Consider the following 12,784-nt stretch of genomic DNA (forward strand, 5'->3'; position numbering starts at 1 on the left):
CAGGGCTTTGCACTCGCAAAGCAGGTGGTTTATTGCTTGAGCCACACCTCCAGTCCATTTTACTCTGGTTATTTTGGAAATAAGGTCTCTAGAACTGCTTTCCCAGGCTGTCGTTGAAACAGATTCACTGATCTCAGCCTCCCAAGTAGCTAGGATCACAGGAGTGAGCCACCATCTCCCGGTTCAGAATGCCATTTAATATCTGTCTTTCTCCTACCATCTCTTCAAGGAAGTTTGAAGTTTTACTACTGAGTTCCCAAAAGAAAAGTCTTACAGCCTCCACCCATTACCCAATCACAAAGCCACTTCCACATTTTAGGTACTTCTTACCAAAAACCGATTCTTACCAAAATCGGTATTCATTTACTAGAACTGCCCTAAGATAGTACCACAAACTGGGTGAAGGAGGAGGAGGAGGAGAAGGAGAAATGTATTCTATCACAGTTTTGGAAGCTAGAAGTCCAGAACCAAAATCTGAGAAAAGCCATGTCCCCTCCGGAACTCTGGATCAAATCTTTCCTTGCCTCTTCCTAACTTCTTTGGTGGTGACTGGCAGTCCCTGCTTCTGCATTCACATGCCACTTCCTAGTATGTGTGTTTTTGTCCAAATTTCCCTCTTTTTATAAGGACACCAGCCATATAAGAATAGAATCCACCCTAATGACTTTATTATAACTTGATCACATCTGGAAAGATTCTATGTGCAAATAAGTTCACATCGCAGGTACTGGGAGTTGAAACTTCAGTGTCTTTTCTGGGGCTCACAATTCAACCCATAAAACTGGATGGATGACAGCAGGTGTAACACCTGTGAAAACAAAGGCCAATCAGATCAAGATAGAAGCAGTTCCAACACCGCACAGGGTCTCTCCAGACCCTTTCAGTCCATACCCCTCAAAGATAGCCTTTATAAGAACACCACAGCTTAATTTTTAGGTAGCATTTTGTTCTTTGTTCATTTGTTTTGGTGAGACTGAGTTTTGAACTCAGGGCTTCATGCTTGCAAAGCAGGTGTTCTACCGTTTGAGCACTACCACCAAGCTTACTTTCACCAGAAGTTCTTATTTCATTTGCCTCTGTGGAAGGCAGCTAATGAAAGCCAAAAAGAGAGAGAATTTTTCCCACAACCACCTGATTTAGGAACTTGATGAGGTACTTTCATCGTGATGGAAGGAGGGTTTGTAAAAAGGAATCTGGAGAGAATGTCAGCATAGTGCGTTTACACCGAAGCAATAGAAAGATCAGTGGCCAGGGAGGCAAAGGCAACCTATGCTTTCATTGCCAGTTTTGAGCCGTTTCTGATATAGTTCCATTAAAGCATTATGCTCTCGGAACTTCATTCAAATGCCAGGCACTGTGTTATTTCCCCATGCACACTCCTTTAATCTTATTGTATGAAAACCTTTTGAAGAAATTGCTGCTTTTGTCTAGAAAGAATAATTGGGTGATCTACCTAGGTAATCCCTAGCTAACAAATGACTCCTGGGTTCAAAAATCTTTTGGACTCTCAGGTTAGCCTTTGGCTCAGCAAATATGTGGTGAGTGGTTATTATGGACACCGATTATGGGGAATTATGCACAGGTGCCACATCCCCCCTGCTTTCCAGGGACTTAATGCTCCTTTGCAAAACCACGGTAAAGACATAATTTTAAAATAATGCAGTCACGGTAACAATAGAAGACAGCATAAAATTCTACAAGGACACAAAAGGCTGATCTAAGGAGGGAGTTGGTGATCCTTGAAAACTTCCTGAGATTTAAATAAAGAATAAAGGCAGTGGGCCTCTCCCTACCATTCCAGACCTGGGTGGCATGTTCTCTGAGCAGCCAACTGGGCCCCCTGCCACCTACTCTGGGACTCCCCAGTCAGGTCTGCCTTCTTCAAGCAGCCCCTGGAGCTCAGAGAAGTTCTAACAGTACCTTGGAGGACAAGGTAGAGTCATCATCTGAGCCTTGCATTGCTTCTCTTGTGAGTCAGGACTATGTTGATGACACTGATCAGGAAGAAATTTGAACTGGTGCCTAGCGGTGTATTCAGAAGTTTCTGGACATTGCAAGACAGACTGAATGCTTTTTCCTACAAAAAAAAAAAAAAAAAAAGATTGCAGTTGTCTGTCCAGAAAGCAGAGCAAATTTTCAAAGAGAGTTTCTCAGAACTAAGGAATGAATTGCAAAGGAAAGACTTGCTGGCCCAGAAGGACTTGACCAAGCTGAAGATTGGCAACAGGTGCTGGAAGACAACGTGCAGCACAAGAAGCCAGCTGACATTCCTATGGGCTCCCTCACCCACCTCGAGCAGTCATCCACCACGATCCCTGCTTCTCTAAAGCAGAGCTAAGGGCGGTCGGTCTGGCCTACAAGGCGACCCTGGGAAGACTGTTTTACCAAACATGCTTCTTCATGGACCTGGTATTTTGGAAGAACTCTTTGCTGGTGAACGAGTTGATGTAGTTTTATGTTGCCACCTGGAATTTTCCCCCTATTTTTATGGACTATTAATTTCTTGTCTTTTTTTGTGAGACAGGGTCTTGCTATGTAGTACAGGCTGACCTTGAAACTCTTCATCCTCTTGTCTCAGCTTCCTAAGTGCTGACTCCTCCAGTACTTAATACAAGGCCTATAGCTTTGATAAACCAAGTAAGTGTTCTGTCTTTAGCAAAATTTAGACTGTTAATGTGGAGACACAGATTCTCTATTGGGTTTTAAAATATTTTTGTTGGTTTTGTTTTGCTTATTTTTAAATTCATTTTTGTATGACTTCACTTCTTTGTGTTTCCATTTGTTAGATTAGTTTGTTATGATCTGAAAGAAAAAGTTATAATAGTCTGAGAATCTGGGGGAAAGGAGTTGAGTTATAGACCTTTTATGATAATGACCCATCCAAGATTGTGTAGAAAAATATTTAAACTTGCTGTGCTTCAAGACTTTGAAACCACCTCCAAAAGAGGAATTTAATGCAACAATGGAATGATTCCAGAGCCATGCAGAGTAAGAAAAGGGCTAAAATATGCTAGGTTGCTGTGGTAATCCTACAGCAGGATCCTTAAGTTGATGTTGGCTTTATTTAGGGTAAGTTTATATTTTGTGTGGTGTTTATTTGCTCATGCTGAGGGGAGAGTATTAGGCTCATGATGGGCTAGATGCTTTTATGCTCTTCAGGAATGAGTCAGTACAAGGAACGAACCCATCCTGTCTGCCCAACACTGATTGGGCCAGTTGGGGCACGGGTGATGTGTGAAGGGTTAAAACTTACTGAAATCATCCTTTTTATTTCTGAGCTTTGTTTGCTTGTGGGGCAGAGACAGTTTTCTTAAGGAAGATTCTTGCCCATGGATTTGGTTTCAAGAGCCTCAGGGTGAGGGGTGACCTGCAGCATGGTCCTCAGCTCTTTAGCCTCCACAAAGAACATGTGGCATTTCTGCCTGGGGAAGGTGTTTTGCCCTGTTGGATGAACGTTTCCTTTCCCTGTTTTCTACAGCCTCTTATTAAATAGCATCCCTTTACCCAAACAAACACTCCACTATTCAGCTCAGGGTGTTGGTCCCTTATTCTCTGCAGTCTTGAATTCTGGCCCCTCCTCACACACAGTGATACCCACTGGGTCTGGCCTGGACTCCGCCAGGACCATGAAGCTTCCAAATGCCCTTTCCACCACTGTTCCAGGACACAGGACTTATTTCTCTCTTCCACCAGACTGTTTTTTTTGTTCTCCCTTGTGGGTTAGTGATTAAATCTGTCTCTGAGCCCTCACTGCATTCTATGCCCACAACAGTCAGGAGTTCTTTCCCTTGAATATGCAAGACCATGGATTACTTATCTTTTATATATGATAGTTATTGCTCAGTTTTGTTTGTGTGCTTGTGTAAATATGTGACATGTAGTCCTATAATTACCTGTCTGAGGCCAACAAATCCCCTCAATTAGAACATATATGTTAAACAAGCTTTTAAAAGTTGTTTTTTATTGACATTATGAGGTGTTAGCCTGGTTGTTTCATGCTAATTAGAAGCTCTGGTTGCCAGCCTTATATTTCTGATCTAAAAACCTAAGTAAACTGTAATTTGGGCAGTCTTTCAATAATAAAGGTGTTCTTGGTGAAGAGACTGGAAACTGACCTACTTGGTGCTTAGTGGAGATGTTTAAAGTGTATTTGCAAGTTATCGCCATTTCTTTATTAAATTCAAAAGTTATCTGTCAAATTTTAAAAAAAGAATAAATAGGATCTGGGCAGAGCAGATGAGCAGAAGCAGGAAGGCATGAACTACAGGGGGAATGGGTGGATGGAGATGCCGGGGCCTGACGTGGAATTCAGGTTGTAGAGGGATGATGAGTTGACTGTAGAACTCAGGCCAAAGAAGACTTCTCTGTCATGAAGAGAAAAGGACTTTCCTGAGGTAGCAACTTCACTGCTCATGAATTCCTTTCTGCCTGCAAATATTGCTTTTATGGCTGGCACAGTGTTTGAATAAAATCTAAGATTGTCTAAGCAGGGCAAGAGCTCTCTAGCTTACCCCAGGCCTCAGTACTCATTGTTTAATACTTGTCAGCTATGCTTGGGTACATTTCTTGAGTTTGTGGCATCTTTGAAGGAGACTAGGTGCCACTGTAGAGTTTTAGACAATGAAGAGACATTGGTAACATTTGAATTATTATTATTATTATTATTATTATTATTTTGACAGTACTGGGGTTTGAACTCAAGGCCTCACACTTGCTAAGCAGGCACTCTACCACTTAAGCCACTCTACCATCCCACATTTGAGTTTTTCATAGGTGTTTCTAGAAAATAGTTTAGGGAATGTACTAGAACAGATGAGTCCAGGGCAGGATGATCACTTAAGAGGTTAAAGAAATGCAACATATGGTTACTCCTTGAGCAATGGTAGTAGGGAAAGAGGGGAGAGGTCACTTTGGAGAACAATTTAGAAGGTAAAATCACTAGCAGTTAGTGAGTCACTGGAAACAAGGAGGTGAGAAGTGGTTTTCCTTTCCTTTCATCATAGCTGTACATGTATTGCAATTGCTATGTTGGTGTAATTCAAGGCCATAATCAGCCTGGTGCACAGAGTCTGGGCAACAGAGAGATTAGAGGATGGTATGAAACAAGATAGGAAGGGAAGAGGCCCTTGATTCTACCCAGAAGGGAGATAACTCCTCAGATTCTCCTGATAAAACTTACATTCGTAAGGACAATTTGATAATCAACACCAAATTCAGCTGTAGGTAATTACCATTCTTGACAAGTACTGTATAGATATAGTCATGTTGATGTAAATGGTTGGAAAATTAGTGTGTTAACTCTTTTAAATTATTTGTTTTATAGTCTTTACAAGTTGAAACTTAGAAAGTATATGATGATGAGACCTAAAATCAGTGGCCAATATCATGATCTTGGATACAAGCAGCAGCCATCAATGATTTTATACTCCGGACCCAGCTCTGAAAAAAGCATATTAAAAGACTACATGCAAGTATGATTTGAGGACACTCAAGGATGGGTCCCCTATCTAAACTCTAAGTGGCACATTCACAAAATAAAGCCTCAGGGGTGGGGAATCTGGTATGAGAAACAGGGTAGGGTATATTTCTTTGGTGCTACAGTTTGGATGTTGAATGTCTCCTAATGGCCATTGTCTGAAATGATTGGTCCCCAAGGGTAGAACTACTTGGAGGTGGTGGAACTTTTAAGAAGTAGGCCTAGGGGGAGTCCTCAGGTCTTTGGGAGCATGCCCTCATAGAGGATTGTGAGACTCTGGTCCCCTTTTTACACTCTCTCTGGCTCCCTGGCTCATGATGAAGCAGGCACATGTGTCATATGGGGCTGCCTCATACATAGGCCGAAAGCAATGGGGCCAATTGATCATGGTCTGAAACCTCTGGAACTGCGAGCCCAAATCAACCTTTTCTAAGTCGATTACCTTGGGTATTTGTTAAAGTGATAGAAAGCTGACTAACACAAGGGCTTAGCAAATTTTTCTATATATGAGAGTTAATTAACATTTTGGTCTTTATAAGGCTTAGTGTTTCAGGTGCCAGTATTCCTCTGTCTTTATAGAGTAAAAGAATGGGTGTGGGATGGGGAGGTAGCTCAGTGGTAGAGTACTTGTCTAGCATGCACAAACCCTTGGGTTTGATCCCTGACACCATAAGAAAAAACAAAAACAAAAACAGAATGGTTGTGAATATTGGAAAAAATCTAATTTATAAAACCAGGTGGCAGTGGGCAAAATATGACCCATGGATCAAATGGCCAACCCTCAAATAGAGGTAAAAAACATGGGCCTTGGGGAAAACAGACTTGAACTTAAATCAAATCCTTATTTCTCTTAAAGGTAGAATGGAACTATAACACCAACCTCTAGTATAGTGAGAGCTGAGATGAGATTCAATATATGAAGACCTCAACACTGTGCCTGGAACACATGTAAGCACCTAACAAGTATTAGTACCTCTTCCCTACTTTGACTTTTTGTTGAGTCTCCATTGCTCAACTTATGTGGCTATTGATAAATTCTTCCTGATCACTGATTGACTGAGTGGTCAAATGATAGCTCCTAGAGAAATAGGGTGTGAACCAGGATATTTCTGGAATCTCATGTTTCTTGGAGTAGTGGGGTGGGCTGTGCTGGGGATGTTGCCTGAAGTTTTGGAACATTCTGACACAATGAAAGTTGTCAGGATAATTGGGCTAAAAGGCCCCTGTCCATTGCTAAGGACTTTTCAATCTTGGCACTATTGGCATTTGGTCAGGATAATTCTATACATTGTAGAATGTTTGGTAGTGTCACAGTCTTCCATCAAGCTGATGCCATAGCACTTCCCATAATCCCCAGTTGTGGTAGTCAAAAATGGTGCCAGACTTTGTAAATATTCCCCAAAGAATGAAAGAAAAAAAAAAAAAAAAACCAGGCCATAGCTCAACAGGGGCAGGGGAGGAAACATAAAATGTACTAATCGGCAGAAAAATGCAGGAGACATAATACACAAAGTATGAGATTCAAAGAAAGGGCCAGGTAGCTAAAGTTCTGTAGCATTTTGAGCTATGGAAAGAAATAGGGAGTTGAGAACTGTAGGGCTGACTCATAGTCCTAGGGGTTTCTGCCTGGTTTGGTCTTATGAAACCATTTCCTTTAGGACTTGGTTGACCTCGATGATAGATTCAACTTAGTTCTTGTGATCCATTCTGCTCCCTGGATGAATCCTATTTGTCCTGAGTGTATCACAAAATATTCTAATACACATTTTAGTATGACAACTCCTAAACATCCTCAAGTTCAGGTAAGGTTTGCATTTCCTGTGGTCTTGACATTCACAGGTGGATTCATGCAGAGATGAATGAACAAATACATGAACAAATAGAGAGAGAGAATAATTCAATTTCGTTCTGTCCACAGTGCTGTAGTAGTTTGTTCCTTTGCTCCACCCAGACTCCAATTTCCATTCTTTCCTTCTGATTCCTTTCAGGGAATTATCATCTCCTCTTCCACAGACCATGCAGTCATGGTGAGATTTCAAAGCCAGGTCCTGTCTTCCACTAAGGAAGCTCAAGCCCCAGGAAGATTTCTGTCCTTTTCTCTTACCTTGCCACACTTCTACTGGTAGGCATGTGACCCAAGCTCAATCCATCCGTTTTTTTGTTGTTGCTGTTTTTTCCTGTAGGATCTGGAGTTGAGGGAGATCAGAATATATCACTTCAGGATTTTTTCTTATTTTTTAAAATTTTACTTATTTATTTGATAGTACTGGTGTATGAATTCACAGCCTCACACTTGCTAGGCAGATGCTCTATCACTTGAGCCACTCCACCAGTTCTTTTTTGTGTTGGGTATTTTTGAGATAGAATCCCGAGAACTATTTGCCTGGTACTGGCTTTGAACCCATATCCTTCTGATCTCTGCCCCCTGAGTAGCTAGGATTACAGGTGTGAGCCACTGGTACCAAGCCACTATCCCAGTTTTATACTAGGATATTTCCAGGTGGCCATTCAAAGGGACTGTAGACACAGGGATGACTCTGAGAAACTGACCTTTAGTAAGAAGAAATTTCCATCTAGCAACCAATTGCCTGCAGACCTCTGTCTGTTTTTTTGTCTGATCTTCTATTTGCTCGGAAATATCTTTTCCACGGGAAACAGCTTGAAGGTCTGACACCAGGCCTACTACCAGACACTATCTTCAGTGGCCTTCTGATGACTGCTACCGGAGGACTTATCTACATAATTAAGACAAATTCGTTCTGAGCATCTTCCTCTCTTGACCCTTCTGTGACCTGCACTGTCACCTCCCTTTGCCCCATCCCCCAGCAACCTCAAGCTCCTATTTCTTTCTGTAGCTCAAAATACTATTTGAACTTTAGTTATCTGACCCTTACTTTGAATCTCATACTTTGTGTATGTATGGCTTCTGAGTTTACTGCATGTGAATAAAGTTGGATTCATTTCCCCTGTTAATCTATTGTCAGTTTATTTTATAGACTAAAATTATCTAGCCTTCAGAAGAAAAAAAGAAATGTAAAACTTCTCTACACATGTTAAGGGAGCCAAGAAAAGAGAAGGACAAAATAGAAAGTTGTAGATTGTTGACTTCCAAAGGGGCTCAGAAAACACCTGCTCCATTGCTGTCCTTGCCTTGGAAAGATAAACTGGACTCAGCATCGTAGTATGCCTTCTTTTTCTTTTTTTTGGCAGTGCTGGAGTTTGAACTCAGGGCTTTGCACTTCCTAGGCAGGTGTTCTACTGCTTGAGCCACACCTCCAGCTCTATGAAATGACTTCCTATAGTTGTTCTGTAAGCAAACAGTGGAGCTGATGGGGCTTTTTGGAAAGGAAGAAGAAGAAAACAAACAAACAAACAAAAACAGAGATAAGAGATGGGCAGAAGATGAGCAGAAGAGAAGGAAACAGGCAAGAAGGAAGAAGAAGCATTGCTCATAGAGGGTGTGGTGTGGATCCACCTACCCACACCCAGGGCTATAGCTTGCCCACCAGACCTTCAGGCTGTGTAGGAAATGAGCCAATGGCACTTATTAATTCAATGATGTTTTTCCCCTATATTCTTTGGAAATATCAAAGGCTGGATGTCTGGGTAACAGCTTCCCCTTTAAAACAATGACTACTACCATTACTAATCTTTCTTACTAAGCAATGTGTGCCCTGGGCTGTCAGGGTATTGCATATATTCTCTCACTGATTCCTCTCTGAAAGCCAATAAGGCAGGGAATAATATTATCCCTATCTTCCAGATGAAGATATTGAGGTTCAGAGAGAAATTAAACATAATAAAGGGCAGAAAAGGAATTGAATCCTATTTACTTATTTTTGGTGCTGAGGATGAAATCCAGGACCTCACACATGTTATGCATGTGCTTTACCACTGAGCCGTCCCCAACTCCAGAAACAGTATTTGAACAAAGAAGTAAGGGCAAGACCTCTGAGTACAGACAGTGAGGGTTTTCCAGCTTTGATCCTCTTAGATCCAGGCCTAGAGAAACGGAATGAGGAAGTAGGAACCTCGCCTCCTGTTACAGCTCCAGCCTTCAGTTTTTGATGCAGAACTTAACTCTGACCCTGATGTTGATCTGGCTTTGGAAATGCAGCTGCCTCCTAATGACACAGTCCCACTCTCCATCTGGTGACTTAGCTTGCTTTTCATCTCCTCCTCTATCCCTTGGCCTGAGGATCACCAGGCTACTCGATAGCCCCTTGGCCAGAGAATCAATGGACAAGGAAAGGAAAAGAAGGAAAACTTAGCTCAATTCTTGTTACCTGAGGCGGTAGCTGAAACCATTGCCCACAAAGGGAGTTTTGTATTTCCCATGAATTTAAAATGTCCCCATCACTCATGCTACCAAATGTCCTGAGCTGGTGATCCAAAAAAGAATGCAATCAATGTGCAAGCAGGACAATTTATAAGGAAATACCTTACAGCACACAGTTACTGCAGGAAAGCTCAACCATAAGCAGCAAACTGCTCAGGTGTTTCTTTGTGGCTGCTGCCTTGGTTGGGATGGAGGAGAATATGTGGGGAGTGGGGTCTTCCCCTTTCCCCTTTCAGGATGAATGAGTCATACTCCCCCCAATTACCTCTGTCTTGCTTCCTTCATCTCCCCACCCGTAAAAGGATAGAGAAATGTAGATTGGCCAAGAAGGGGTAAATGGATACTAATTCAAGTACTGCTTTAGGACACTCCTCAAGTTCTACCTTGGACATGCCCTCCCCACATCAGGAAACATCTGGTTAGGGACCTTGTAACCCCCTTTTTGTGGTCAACTCAGAGGCTGCTGCATCATGGTAAGGATGTTTGCTTAGAGGGAAAATTTCTGGAACAAATGCATGTGTTGAGCAATCTGTCCTCAAATGACTTTCTGAGAAGCCCCTACTTAAATTTAGTTTCATACATATGGACTGCACCTCAGGTATGGAATTATAACAGAATGCATTATGGGTAGGGACATGCACAGTCAAAAATAAGTTATATAACATCCTCCTGTCAATCAAACTGTCAACCATAAGAGGGTCGCCTCTCTCAGCCCCCTCTCAGCCTCCCTCAGCCCCAGCTTCCACCTTAAATTGCAACATAAACAGGACATAGGGCCATGAGCTTTTTCACTCAGGTGCATTCTCATCTGTGGGAGTGTATTCCACTTTCAATAAATCTATGCTTTGCTTTCTGCTTCTGTGTGTTTTGTCCCATTCTTTGCTTAATTTGTCAAGAACCTGGATCACTCAGGCCTAGGAGCTGTCTTTGCAGATTCAGTTCTCTCATTTTATTAGCCTCTTGAGACTTTTCTTTGCGGCAGGATCCAGCAGTGGAGGCCAGGCTGGCCTTGAACATGTGCTGCAGATGTATAAAACCACACCCAGATTTCTCTCCTTTTGCTTTTTACTTTCTTTTTAAATTCACTCTCTGCACAGAAGAAGGGGATCCACTACTGTGCAAGAAAAACTCTCCTGGCTAGCAGCAGAGGTGTAGAAGAGCTTGGATCACAAGCTCAGGCCAATTCTGTTTTAGCTAAGGGCTGATTCTATTTTATTTTTGAGGTTGAAAGTGAAACAAGAAGGTGAAAGTTCTTAATTTTGACTTGATCTCTTGTCTCAAGTTATTCTTGGAAACTTCTTGAATGTCAAAGTGAATTAAAGTTTCCACTCTCCTCTTTTTCTTCTTTTAAAGTGTTTCAGAGGGGGCTATTATTTTCTAACTTTTCTGAGGGGGGCATTACTGGGGATTGAACTCAGGGCCTCAAGTGCTCTATACTTAAACCACACCCCTTGTCCTTATGTTTCTAATTTTTTGACATGAAAATTCTCAAACAGAAAGTTAAGGAAGAGTGCAGTGAATCTTTATCCACTCTGGGAAATTTAAAGCTAGCAAAAGTAGGGAAGTAGATGGAATTCAGCAGTAAGCACAGGGGAAACAAGATTGTGCTTTGTGAATTCTCAGTAATAAAGGCACTTCAGCTACAACTACAGCTAACATCAACACGTTAGTTAACAAAGCTTTTATCTTTTGGGGGCTCTGCCTCTGCCCTAAACTCTGCCTTTAAAAGAAAAAGCTTCTACTAGACCCTCTTTGTGGTTTGTGCCTTGCAAAAGATGTATGAATATACAAAGGCCTTGGATGGATGGAAGGCAAATGAAACCTGAGATGTGAGTGGAGCCTCATAAATAGGTTTTCAGAACAGCAGCAAGTAATGGGTTTGGTGACATATGGAGAGCTGAAGTAGGACACAAAAAAGGGAAGAGAGGCAGCTGGGACAGGTAGGACAGGAGGGGGAGGGGGACACTTTTACTTCTGTACCATGGAGTAGAGTTGGCATGGAACCAGGGGTCCATGTTAGACTAGAACTTCCCACAATTCAGCAGGGGTCCATGTTACACTAGAACTTCCCACAATTCAGCACACACACAAACCACCCAGCCTGCACCTGGGGTTCTTGTTAAGCTGCAGCTCTGACTCAGCGACTTCCTTCCTTCCTTCCTTCCTTCCTTCCTTCTCCCTTCACCCCTCCCTTTCCCCCTCCCTCCCTCCCTCCCTCCCTCCCTCCCTTCCTTCCTTCCTTCCTTCCTTCCTTCCATTCTGAGGATTAAACCTAGGGCCTCCTCATATGTTCTAATCACATACTTTACCTGTGTACTTAGCCCACGAATGCTTGATAATTTAAATTTGAACCTGTTTTTGTAAGTAAAGGCTGATGGGCAACAGTCAGCAGGAGACTAGAAGAGACTGCAGTGCAGCCCGGGTGGTGAGCTGTGTCTTGTCCACTACTTTCATAGACTCTTGACGATGCTCTCTGTGTAGTTTGGCTGGGGGTTGAGCTCACCCCATGTTGAGTACACAGTGAGTGGTTTGCCAGAGCTGTGACTTAGGAAGGTTGGGGGCACTGACCATTGGAGAGGCCATGCTTACCATGGGCACCAGAGCTAGCTTTGAACACAGAAACAGTGTATTACAGGAAATGTGAATGATCAAGGAACACGGTCATATCCTTCTGTATGACTTTCCATACTAGCTGATCACTTAGGCTGAAAATGTTGGCGCAAAAGAAAAGACCCCTTTCCCTTTCTTACTCATCCATCCTTATTCAGTCATCAAGAAGCAGACAGGCAATGACTGCAGCATAATGTGTGTTTATTGTAAACTAAAAAACAGTAGAGTCAGTTTGCTCAATGTTTTCCTTGTTCTGGTGGAAACAAAATACATATGTTTGCACAAGTCACAACATGCATGTTGTGTTATTTCAACAATTCTGCACTGCAAATTAAATGTCCAGATAGTTCAAATTTAGA

General features: G+C 42.2%; 1 pseudogene; it reads left to right on the top strand.

Moving 5' to 3' along the window:
- LOC141415467 (mediator of RNA polymerase II transcription subunit 28 pseudogene) overlaps positions 1-5,100 on the top strand; it is a 49,734-nt pseudogene extending 44,634 nt beyond the window's left edge.
- The last annotated feature ends 7,684 nt before the right edge of the window (positions 5,101-12,784 follow it).

Source organism: Castor canadensis, chromosome 13, assembly GCF_047511655.1.
Source record: "Castor canadensis chromosome 13, mCasCan1.hap1v2, whole genome shotgun sequence".
Lineage (NCBI taxonomy): Eukaryota > Metazoa > Chordata > Mammalia > Rodentia > Castoridae > Castor > Castor canadensis.